Here is a 12833-nt window from a genome sequence, read left to right as displayed (position 1 = left end):
TTATTCCTTCTCCCTGTCATGCAAGGCATTTCATCAAGCCACATATTTAACTGTCTTCATTCTTAGGTTTTAAGGCCAGCAGGGACCATTAGGAGAACCTAGTCTGACCTCCTGCATAGCACAGGACGGAGACTCCACCCAATGATTCCTGCACCAAACCCATATCTTCCGGCAGATCTTTTGGAAAGACATTTCACCATAAGATCCCCATTGTGGAGAGCCCCCCATGTCCTTAGCTAAGTTGTTCCAATGGTTAATTACCCTTGCTGCTAAAAAAAGTGTGCCTTATTTTGATTCTGAATGTGCCAAGCATCAGCTTCCAGTCACTAGATCCTGTTATACTTTTGCCTGCTAGATTCAAGAGCCCTTTGCTCTCAGAAATGTCTTCCTCACATAGGTACTTATAGGAGATGATTAGTCATCCCTTCAAACTTCCCTTGCATAAACCAGATTTGACTTTTTAGTCTCTCAGTATAAGGCAGGTCTTCCAGACCTGAAATCGTTCTTGTAACTCTTCACTGAGCTCCTTCCAATTTTTTAACATTGTTTTTGAAGTGTGGACACCAGAATTGGACTCAGTATCCAATAATGATCTCATCAGTGCTGTATACAGCTCAATAGTCATCCACTTAGATATCCAAGCATTGCATAAGCTCTGTTAACCACAACATCCCACTGGGATCTCATGTTCAGCTGGTTTCCATCATGACCTCTAGGTCTCTCAGAGGCCCTACTTTCCAGGATGTGGTCCTCTGTCCTGTAAGTGGCCTTTTATTTTCTGTTCCTAGATATCGTTCCTTGCAGGTGGCAGTATTAACACACATTACTTGATTGCATCCAGCTTATAAAGAGATCCGGACCACTCTAAAGCGACCTGTTCTCAGTATTTACTACTTCATCAATCTGTGTCCTCTATAAACTTTACCTACAATCATTTTCTTCAAGATCATTGATCAAGATAGAGTAGCATTATGTCAAGAACAGTCCACTCCATCACCACATGGGATGAGGATTCCCCAAGTACAATTATGGTTTGATGAGCTCTTTCAGCCAGACAGCTTTTAATTCCTTTACTATGAGCCAATGTCATTTTGTACAGTGTTAATTTTTTAGTCTTCCTTTGGAGAAAGTTCTGAAGGAACTCAAATGTGAAATTGCCAGACTACTACTAACTGTGGTTTGTAACCTATCATTTAAATATCAGCTTCTGTACCAGATGACTGGAGTACAGCTAATGTGATGCCAAATTTTTTACAAAAATGCTCCAGAGGTGATCCCGGCAATTACAGGCACTGCGATAAGCCTGACTTCAGTACCAGGTAAATGTTGAAACTATAGTAAAGAACAGAATTATTAGACACACAGATGAACATAATCTGTTGGGGAAGAGTCAACATGGCTTTTGTAAAGGGAAATCACGCCTCACCAATCTACTAGAATTCTTTGAGGGGGGGGGGGATCAACAAGCATGTGGACAAGGGGGATCCAGAGGATAGAGCATACTTAGATTTTCAGAAAGCCTGTGACAAGATCCCTCACCAAAGGCTCTTAAGCAAAGTAAGCAGTCATGGAATAAGAGGAAAGGTCCTCTCATGGATCAGTAACTGGTTAAAAGATAGGGTAGGATTAAATGGTCAGTTTTCAGAACTGAGAGAGGTAAATAGCGGTATCCCCCAGAGGTCTGAACTGAGACCAGTACTAGTCAACATATTCATAAATGATCTCGAAAAAGGGGTAAACAGTGAGGTGGCAAAATTTGCAGACGATACAAAACTACTCAAGATAGTGAAGTCAAAAGCAGACTGAAGAGTTACAAAGGGATCTCACAAAACTGGGTGACTGGGCAACAAAATAGCAGATGAAATTCAATGTTGATAAACACAAAGTAATGCACATTAATCCCAATTATACATATAAAATGATGGGATCGAAATTAGCTGTTACCACTCAAGAAAGAGATCTTGGAGTCATTGTGGATAATTCTCTGAAAACATCTGCTCAACGTGCAGTCAAAAAAACTAACACAATGCTGGGAATCATTAAGAAAGGGATAGATAAGAAAACAGAAAAAATAATATTGCCTCTATATAAATTCATGATACACCCACACCTTGAATACTGCATGCAGATCTGGTTGCCACATTTCAAAAAAAGATATACTGGAATTGGAAAAGGAACAGAAAAGGGCAACAAAAATGATTAGGGGTATGGAACACATTCCGTATGAAGAGATTAATAAGACTGGGACTTCCCGGTTTGGAAAAGAGGCGACTAGAGGGGGATCTGATAGAGGTCTATAAAATCATGAGTGGTGTGGAGAAAGTAAATAAGGAAGTGTTATTTATTCCTCACAACACAAGAACTAGGGGTCACCAAATGAAATTAATAGGCAGCAGGTTTAAAAACAAACAAAAGGAAGTATTTTTTCACATAACGCAGTCAACCTGTGGAACTCTTTGTAAGAGAATGTTGTGAAGGCCAAGACTATAACAGAGTTCAAAAAAGAACTAGATAAGTTGATGGCTATTAGCCACGATGATCAGAGATGCAACCCCATGCTCTGGGTGCCCCTAAACCTCTGGCTGCCAGGGGATGGATCTCTCAATGATTGCCTGTTCTGTTCATTTCCTTTGAAGCACTTGGGATTGGCCACTGTCAGAAGACACTGGGCTAGATGGACCATTGGTCTGACCCAGTATGGCCTGTGATGTTATTGACATGAACTGTGAGTGTATAGATCATTGTTGCAACCAGGGTCCTATGGTTGCACCAGATCTTGTACAGAGGAGGTCAAGTGGGGGTGTCTATAGAAAGGTTGTAGTTTGCTGGTTATGATTATGCTGTCTGTGTGTATCATTTTTGTATCTGAAGTTATGAATATTGGCTATGTACTTGTATCTCAATGTGTTTGATTCTCAATGAGTTTTTCTGGGAACGTTCAAACTAACATGTAAACAATGGCGTCAGTCTGCAAAAAGCTGAATGATTCATGGACATGTGACTTGCCCAGGTTGTTACAAACTCCATCTTGCTGCTGTGATTTTGCACAGGAGAACAAAGGGGTTTCTGCCCACAAGAGAAAGAATATAAAAGGCCCTGGAAACCTCTCCATTTTGTCTTCAGCTGGCTCAAGAGATGGCCTCTCCACCCCCAAGAGATGCCTGAAAGAAACTGGAACAAAGGACAGTAACTACAGGGGTGAGAGTGATTGCTGGACCCAGACTAGGAAGAAGTACAATCTGTGAAAGAAGCTTATTGGGACATCTCTGAGGGTGAGATTTCATCTGTAATCAGTTTCTTACTGTATCAGGCTTAGATTTGCGTGTTTCGTTTTATTTTGCTTGATAACTTACTTTGTTCTGTCTGTTATTACTTGGAACCACTTAAATCCTACTTTTTATACTTAATAAAATCACTTTTTGCTTATTAATTAACCCAGAGTAAGTAATCAATACCTGGGGGAGCAAACAGCTGTGCACCTCTCTCTATCAGTGTTATAGAGGGTGGACAATTTATGAGTTTACCCTGTATAAGCTTTATACAGAGTAAAATGGATGTATTTGGGGTTTGGACCCCATTGGGAACTGGGTATCTGGGTGCTGGAGACAGGAGTACCTGCTAAGTGGTTTTCAGTTGAAGCCTGCAGCTTTCGGGGATGTGGTTCAGACCTGAGTCTGTGTTCACAGCAGGCTAGCGTGTCTGGCTCAACAAGACAGTGGTCTGGAGGTCCAAACTGGCAAAGAAAACGGGCTCAGAGGCAGTCTCAGCACATCCCAAAGTGGGGTCTCTGTGACCCAACCTGTCACATGGCCGTTCTTATGAACATTTCTATTGCTCTTCTATGAATTCCTTACTGTTTGTTGAGGAACACTAAGTGTGATACTCCAGGAATGACCAGAGCTGTATAAAGAATGACTAGAAACTCTCCCCTCAGTAGCATGATCCCCATCTATCTATTGTGACAGGGTCAGGCCAGATGGCTACAGGAGAGTGATCCTTTTGAGTACCGGGACGTGGGTGAGTGCTAGCTCGCCCACTGCTGAAAGCCCCTCCTCCAGCCTAAGGAGGGGCTACTAAACCCGGAACCCAACTGAGTTCGGGGGACAACAAAGGCAATAACAGGAACAGGCGTGGGGGTCAAAGGGCCAAAACTAAGGAACCGGAAGGGGACACCGAGCAGAGAACCCCGGACAGCGCCCACTGCTCCTCGAAAACATCAAGAGAGCCGGTGGACGTTGCCCAGAGGAACTGTACCTGGATACGTGAACGGATGAAAGAACGAAAAACGGCCCCACAGTCGCAGGCCCCCCCTCTGCCAACCTCATCTCCCTGGTATTACGAATGGCCACCTAGGCCATGGCTAGAAGGAGGTTGACGAGGTGGTCCCACGACTTCGTGAGGCCTCAGATCGGGTGTGCATAAAGAAATAAATGCGGGGAAAAGTGCAGCCAGAACCTCAATAAGAGGTTCTGGAGGAGCTGGAAGAGGGGCTGCAGCCTGGCACACTGAAGGTACGCGTGCGCCAGGGTCTCCCTCACGCCACAGAAGGGACAGGCTTCAGGGACAGTGGTAAACCGCACCAAGTACACGCCCGTGCTCACAGCTCCATGCAGGAGCTGCCAGCTGATATCCCCGGCTGGCCGCGGGACTAAGGTGGAATAGAAACTGGCCCACCGGGGTTCCCCACCCTCCACTGCTGGTAGCAGGTCCCGCCACTTGGTGTCTGAGTGGGACACGAGGGTGGGGTAATGAAGCGTGTGCAGCATGAGCGCGTACAGATGGCCCCTTGGCGCGGTTTGGAAACAAACCGTCTGCATTACATGCAGCCAGCTGGAGGTGGGGGGGGGGGGGGGGGGAAGGCCGGGAAGGCTCACGGGGCAGGGGGCTGATGGAAAGATCCAGAGGGCCTGGAGTGATGGGCGGGCGGGGCGCACCCTCTCGCAGGACCCGCTCGAGGAAAAACCGAGCCGCGGGAGGCAGGGCTGCCTCCACCTCCTGGAGTCCGCGCCGGGGGGTTGTAAGGGTGGAGAGCCCCATGCGCCGACCGAGCACCTGGGGATCCACCCAGCCCCACAGGTCGTAGTCCAGGAGGTCTCCAATCTTGGTGACTCCTGCCAGGACCAACCTCCGGCACACCAAGGAGGACTCCGCCACCTGCACACGAAGATGGGGATTGTGTAACGGGGCTCCGCGAGATCTACCCCCTCGGTGGCCACAAAGGACCTGGTTGCTGAAACCAGCCTCCAGGTCCGGAGGAGGTCCTGGTAGAAGACCGGCAGCTCGGAGAGGTCTCGCGGAAGACCTCTCGGATGGAGAAAAAAGAGCTGCCGGTCTTATCGGAGCCCTCGCAGGCGGCAGAGGAAGGCGTGCACCAATATGCTCCGCGCCGAGCCACCTGCACTATAAAGGAGTCTCTGCAGAGCCTGGAGGCGGAAGACATGGACCTGCGTGCACATGCACATCAGGCCCTGTCCGCCCTCCTCCAGGGGGAGATGGAGAACCCTGGAAGAGACCCAGTGCAGTCCCGGCCAAAAAAACTCCAGAACCAACCTCTGGAGATTGGCCAGGAACACGGGGGGCGGGCACAGGGTGTTGAGTCGGTGCCAGAGCATGGACAGGACCAGTTGGTTGAGCACCAGTGCTCTCCCCCGGAGGGAGAGGCACAGGAGCAGTCCTGTCCAGCTCCGCAACCGCCCAGTCACCCTGCCCTCTAAACCGTGCCAGTTCTCCGGCGGAGACGGATGCGTGGCGGAAAGATAAACGCCAAGATAGAGTAGCGGACCCGTGCTCCACCGGATGGCTTGAAGCGCGGGTGGGAGGGGGCTCGCCTGCCACCCGGCCCCGACCACCAGGCCAGAGCTCTTGACCCAGTTGACCCGGGCGGAGGAGGCCACTGAATAAACAGCTTGACAAGCCTCCACCCGCACCAGGTCGTCTGGGTCCTGTACCACAAGGAGCACGTCGTCGGCATACGCTGCCAGGACCAGCCGCACCTCCTGCTCATGGAGCACCAACCCCGTCAACCTCTTATGAAGGAGACGAAGGAAGGGCTCAATGGCCAGAGTGTACAGCTGACCCGACAGCGGGCAGTCTTGACACACCCCTCGCCCGAAGCTGACAGGTGCGGTCAGGGTCCAGTTGAGCCTGACCAAAAACTCTGCGGAGGCATACAGCACCTGGAGAAACCCACAAACTGGGGTCCGAAGCCGAATGCCAACAGAGTGCCCAGGAGATACCCGTGGTCCATCCGGTCGAACGCCTTCTCCTGATCTAGGAACAGGAGGGCGAACGACAGACCATCCCTACCTACACCCAAGCTCCAAGCGATCCCGGACCAGATAAAGATTGTCAAAGATGGTACGGCCCGGGAAGGTGTAGGTCTGGTCTGGATTGATCACGTCCGCCAGCACGGACCGTAGCCGCAGCGAGATGGCCTTCGCCACGACCTTATAGTCCGTGCTGAGGAGCGAGACGGGACGCCAATTCCAGAGATCACAGAGGTCCCCCTTCTTCGGCAATAAGGCGAGCACCGCCCGCCTGCACAAAAGAGGGAGGACCCCGCTCTCCAAGGACTCGGCCCAGACAGTGGCAAGGTCCGGGCCGAGGACGTCCCAGAACACGCGGTAGAACACCACGGTCAGCCCGTCCATGCCCGGAGATTTATTGGTGGGCATGAGACGGAGGGCTTCCGAGAATTCGGCCAGAGTGAGAGGCAGCTCCAGCCGGTCCCGGTCGCCCATGCTGACGGTCGGGAGTCCGTCTCAAAGCACTCCGCAGGCATCGGCGTCGGTTGGATCCGGGGAGAAAAGGCCAGCGTAGAAGGCCCTGGCCCTCTCGCACATCTCCACCGGATCCGTGAGGGGGGCGCCGTCCTCTGCCAAGAGGCAGAGGATGTGCTTTTTCGCCCCCCTCTTCTTCTCCAGGGCGTAGAAGCGGGAGCCGCGATCCATCTCCCACAGGAGATGGATGCGGGATCGTACGAAGGCACCCCGGGCACGAAGATTGTCGAGGGCCCAGAGCTCCTCCCGCTTCTCCCAGTATGCTCCACAGAGGGGTGGATCTCCGGGGCTGGCGGCCAGACGCCTCTCCAGTTCCAATACCTCCTGCTCCAGCTGCTCTATCACCACATCCCTCCACCAGCTGGTGCCCCGGGTGTGGCTACGGCAGAAGAGCCGGGCGCGCACCTTCTCCACATCCCACCACTGCCGCACTGAGGGAAAGGCACGCCTCTGTTCCTGCCAGGCCAGCCAAAACTCCCGGAAGGATGCCACAAATCCCACATCCTCCAGCAGGCTGTTATTGAAATACCAATAAGCCGGCCCCGGCCTCTCCGAAGAAAGAGAGGCCGTCATGGCCACCAAGTGGTGGTCCGACAACGGGGCCGGCCGAACGCTGGAGGAGTGGGCCTGTGAAAGATGACAGCGAGAGAAATAGATGCGATCCAACCGGGAGTGGCTCGACTGTTGTTCCTCCACCCGGACAAAAGTGAACGTAGAGTCATCATCTGGGTGGTGGTCGTGCCAGATGTCCACCAGGGAGTGATGGACTATGATCTCCCTGAGGACGTCTGCAGCGGCCGGGCTCGGCTCGATCCCCGTGCGGTCCCACTCCTCGAGGCTGCAGTTGAAGTCTCCGCCCAGGACCAGGCATTCGCGAGGATCCAAAGTACCGAGGAAGGCAGACGCCTGCTGAAAGAAGCACGCTCTCACTGGGCCGGATGCTGGGGCATAGACATTGACAAGATACAACGTTAGCCCCTCCACCCGAACCCGGAGATGCAGCAGGCGACCTGGCACGACCTCGGTAATCCCCAGCACCTCGGGCTGTAGGTGCGGGGAGAACAGGGTTGCTACCCCGCCCTGACGGGCCGAAAGGTGGCTAAAGTAGACCCTGTCCCCCCACTCCAGCCGCCAGCTCGCTTCAGCGGCTGGGTCCGTGTGGGTCTCCTGCAGGAAAATAACCGAGTACCCCTCCTCCCGAAGGAAAGAGAACACCTGGCACCTGCGGAGACCCGACCTACAGCCGCGGGTGTTCAAAGTGGCAAAGATGGACGGCGACATAAGGAGGGCTGGGGATGATCCTCGCGGTCTGGGGCGCTAGTGGAGCCCATTGGACCCCGCAGCAAACCGTGACCAACCCCGAAAGCCAGCAGGGTGTCACGGAAGCCGCGGGCCCACTGGTAAGCCGCAGCATCCCGCTTCCCGGTCCCTTTGCCCTCCCCCATAATGGCCCTCACGGTCTGGAGAACAAGATGGAAATCCCCCCAGCGCTGAAGAGCGAGATGCACTCTATTCGTGGAGCCACGGGTGTCCTCCAAGAAAGAGCGCATCTCGCTCCTCTGCGCAGCGGTGTCCGGGGTCACAGACCCTAGGGCGTCCCCCGATTGGACCCCCCTGCCAGCCCCATGGCCCATTGAGACAGGCACGCAGGGATCAGAGCCCCACCGTGGCGGCCGTCCCTCCGGCACCGCTCCACCCGACGCAACACTCGGCCCTAGGAACAATGGCGGAGGGAGAACTGCAGCCCCAGATGGGCCAGAAGAGGGAAAAACAAAAACCGCCTCCTGGGGGCCTCTGTAAAAAGAAAATGAGGCAACCCCGGGGGCGGCAGCAACAGGAGAGGGGAGGGAAAAGAGGTTAAGGACAGGAACAAGGGCTGGAACAGGGTCAGGGTCAGGGACAGGACACAGATCTAGGACGGGAGGAGGGTCAGGGCAGGGACAAAATCTAGGGCCCAAGTGGCAGAGCCACCGGGGCACGGTGCCTCTCGACCCGACATGGTAGTTAAAGGGGCAGCAAGGGAGTGGGGCGCCTCCATAGTGCGAGGCTCAGGTGCCCCACTAAACAAGGCACCCACGATTACAGCGCTGGGGGGAGGCAGGAGCTGCAGCCCCGCCTCATGGGGTAGGGCACCCGTGGGCTCAGAGCCTGGCCGCTTGGCGTTGGCCGTCGCCACAATGGGCACGGCGGCGTCAGTCAGATTACCATTTGCGGCCGGGCAGGTGGTCAGGGCCCGGGGTGTTGCAGAGGTTGAAACGGGGGCAACCACCTGAGGCAGAGGGAAGGGGAGAGGGGGGCACCAGATAGCAATCACCCTTACCAAGGCCCTTTAACAGGGGGCATCCACTCCCTCGGTGGTTGGGGTCAAGCCCAGGGCCTCGATCTCAGCAAAAATAGAAGCAAAGTCCCCACCCGCCTCTACAGGTTCCCGCTCGACAGCAGCCGGGGCAGTAGCCATTGCGGCACCTACAGGGGGCACAGATGGCAATGGGGGCACCGTCCGTAACCCCCTCAGGGAGGGACTCCATAGGAGAGGTGGTACTACCCGCCTCCGCAGCTGCAGCGACCTCGGCCGACTCCAAACGATGAATGTCAGCAGGGGAGTCAACGGAAGGCCCAGCACCAGCAACCCCCTTCATAGTTTTACAGGGGGTCCCTTCCCCCTCGCCAACGAGGGGGGGGGGGTGCTGGGCCCATGCTCCCCACTTGCGGCGTCTTCCCCGCACAAGCTCCCAGCTCCCCGAAGAGGGGGGCTGGCCAGCTGGGTCAGGGCCTGGGAGCGAAGGCAATGACGGGAGGGTAAGGGAAGACAAGGGCAGGACAACAGGGAAAGGGACAGACTCCCCCTGAGGCAAGCCCCGCTCGGGTCCTGCTACCGGCATGGGCCCCGGTCTACTACCCACCTCAGCGGCGGGGCCCGCACCCTCATCTGGGCATGTCGGGGGGGCCTCCCCCGAGACCCGAGTAGAGTTGACAATGGTCACGGATGGAGGAGGGGTGACCCCAGGGACCGGGCGATCAGGGCCGCCGGCGATGATAGAGCCGACGCCCTTCCGGGTATCGGGGGTCCCAGATGCCCCTCCAAGCCGGGCCAGGGGGCAGTCCCTCCGGACGTGCCCCGCCGCCCGGCAGAGAAAGCACCGGTCCACCCCCGAAGAATAATAAACCCGGTACTGGGCCCCTCAATGGGGCACCAGAAAGGACCCCTCCAGAGCCTCCCCGTCACGTGCCGCCGGCGGAACTTGAACCTGCACCTGCCGGCGGAATGACAAAACGTGGCAGAGGGCGGGGTCCTTACAGCCCAACGGAAGGGGGCTGAGGACGGACAGGGGCCTCCCCAGGGTGGAGAGGAATGGCAAAAGGGCGGCATTGGGGAGGAAGGGAGGAACAGAGAAGAAAACCACCCGTACGCCCAGGTCCTCCAAAGGCTCAAGGGGGACATGAATGCCCCCCACCGCCAAGCCCCTCTCCACCGCCTCCTGGACAGCGGCCTCCGACGCCAGGAAGAACCCCACCTTCCCAAACATCTTAGAGGCCGCCACCACTGCCGTGGGCCCCACCACCACGTAGGTTTCTACATGGGGCGAGGTCAGCACCAGGAGGCAACGCACCCGTGCTCCCTGGTGAGGGTGGGAAAGGGGCCCTGGCTGCCGGGAATGGCATTCCGGGAGGCGGCTGGAGCAGACAGCGAGGCGGCGAGCAGAGGGGGTCGCAGCCACCTGGGTGTACACCCTGGGGGCCGAGGGAGCGTCACCCCCAGAGCTGGTGGAGGGAACAATGGGCAAGGGAGAAGGGGGAGCTGTGGCCGTTGACGGGGCCACAGCGGGAGAAGGAACCACTGTCATGGGGGGTTTCACCTTCCGGGCAGGACCCTTGCCCTTCTTCGTCCCCCAGCCCTTCCCACCGGCCAAGGGTGCGGTCTCAGAAGTGGAGGCGGCCAAGGTCGCGGCAGCAGCAGCGGAGTCTCGGGAGCCCCTATCCGTGCCCGCCGGTGCCTCAATGACAGCGATGGCAGGCAGCCCGGCAGCGGCAGTTGAGGCGGCCATTGCAACGGAGGGTGTGGGGAGGGGGACTGAAAAGGAGCTGCAGGGGCGTCCAGGGAAGTCCCACCCCCTGAATCACCCACCACAGAAAGGGAGGGAAGGGGACAGCCGCTAGGGCAGGGAAATGGAAGGAAAGGGACGGAGGAGTGGGAGGGGAGGGAAGGGGAGGAGAACGGCTACCACACCCCACCTGCTAGGCTGAAAGCAGGGTGGAGGGGCGCCAACAGAAAGGGACAAAGGAAGACAAGGAACACAATTCCAGCACAAGATGAAAAAGAAACCGGCTCCACTAAGGAAATGAAGGGAAAATTAAGACATCATGGGGGAGTGTGCGTCAGAGAAGGAACCAATGGGGGGGGAAAAGGGGGGGGGGGGGAAGAATCTCAAACGCCAACAGTGGAACGTGGGCACGCAGGCAATAAGGGCTGACCTGGAGGGAGGGCAAGAAGCTTGGGGGCAGAATGCAGGGGAGGGCTAAATCAGGGATGCCTCAGGCATGGAAAAAAGAACAGGGTGGGTTCAAAAAACAACCAAACTAAAAGAGGGGAAAATGGGGCTGGCAACCACGCCTGCACCATGGGACAAGGGCGGGGCAAACAAACTAATCAAGGACCAAAAAACAAAACAGGGCAAACCAGAGCAAACAGGGTGGTAGAAAGGGGACGGGCGGGACAGGCAGCAAAGGGAAAGGGGGCAAGCAGCTGCAAGAACAGGGCAGTGGACGAGGCAGAGGAAAAGGGGGCCCACCGGCCAAATGCAGCAGGGGAGGGAGGACAAAGCCAAGGGAGGGGAAAGGAAACGAGCACCCATGGGCGTCTGAAATACAAATGCCCGTTCGCTGCCGCTACGGTCTCTGGATGGTTAGAAGGGCAGAGCAAACTGCCGGGCCGGGGAGCAGAGAACAGAGCCAGAAGGCAGGTGGAAAGGGCAGTGATGGTGGCAGTGGTGGAGCGGGTGGACTAGGGGGAGGGCCCCAGGCCACTCCCCCAGCTCCCCACAGCAAAGGCACCTACCACCACAGAAGCAAGGATGTTACAAACCCCCTCCACAAAACAAGGCCTCCTCTACTCCCTCCTCAGCTCCAGCAGCAGTAACAACTCCCCAGCAGCAGCATCGGCAGCAAGGGCAGCAGCAACCCAGCCAGGGGAGGCCCCAGAAATGATGAAAAAAGTGGGGCCTCGCACTCCCCTCTGAGGGTCACACCAGCAGGGCCCTCCCCACAGCAGCAGCCAGGGGGGGCAACCGGCCAGCAGAACAACCTCAAAAGAGTAGAAGGCAGGTAGATCAGCCTCAGAATGAGCAGGTCCCTTTTCCCTGGGTAAGGTAACGGGGCGGTTCCAGAACAATCAGGAACTTGCTGGAACCATTTAAGGCAGGCAGACTAATTAGGACACCTGGAGCCAATTAAGAAGCTGCTAGAATCCATTAAGACAGGCAGGCTAAAAAGGGCACCTGGTTTAAAAAGGACCTCACTGCAGTCAGTGAGGGGCGTGCAAGGAGCCGGAAGCAAGAGGCGTACAAGAAGCGGAAAGTGAATAGGCCTACTGCTGGAGAACAGAGAAGTACAAGTGTTACCAGACATGAGGAGGAAGGTGAGGACAAAGAAGGTGTTGGGAGGAGGCCATGGGAAAGTAGCCCAGGGAGTTGTAGCTGTCACGCAGCTGTCACAGGAGACACTAAAGACAGCTGTAATCCACAGGACTCTGGGCTGGAACCTGGAGTAGAGGGCGGGCCCGGGTTCCCCCTAACTCCCTATTTGATATAAGAGGAGTTGATCTGGACTGTAGGTCCCACCAAAGGGGAAGGTCTCTGGCTTGTCCCCAGACCCATTAGGTGAGCCAGCAGAGACTGCGGGACATTGTTCTCCTCCTTTTCCCCATGCTGGCCAGTGATGAGGTTAGCCGAGTGAACGGCAGGTTTGTGCCACTAACAAAAGGAGCCAAACTGAGGACTGCCGAAAACCTCTGAGGCGAGCAAATCCGCCAGAAAGCGCAGAACCCACCAAGGCAGA

The 12833-nt window shown here is 55.6% G+C and overlaps 1 protein-coding gene across 5 annotated transcripts in view; it reads right to left on the bottom strand.

Annotated features, from left to right (window-relative positions):
* The window catches only part of NOS1AP (nitric oxide synthase 1 adaptor protein), a 146985-nt gene that overhangs the window by 84827 nt on the left and 49325 nt on the right, over positions 1-12833 (bottom strand). The gene's annotated exons all lie outside the window — the stretch shown is intronic.

Source organism: Emys orbicularis, chromosome 8 (assembly GCF_028017835.1).
Source record: "Emys orbicularis isolate rEmyOrb1 chromosome 8, rEmyOrb1.hap1, whole genome shotgun sequence".
Lineage (NCBI taxonomy): Eukaryota > Metazoa > Chordata > Testudines > Emydidae > Emys > Emys orbicularis.
This window is presented reverse-complemented; position numbering and strand designations above follow the sequence as displayed.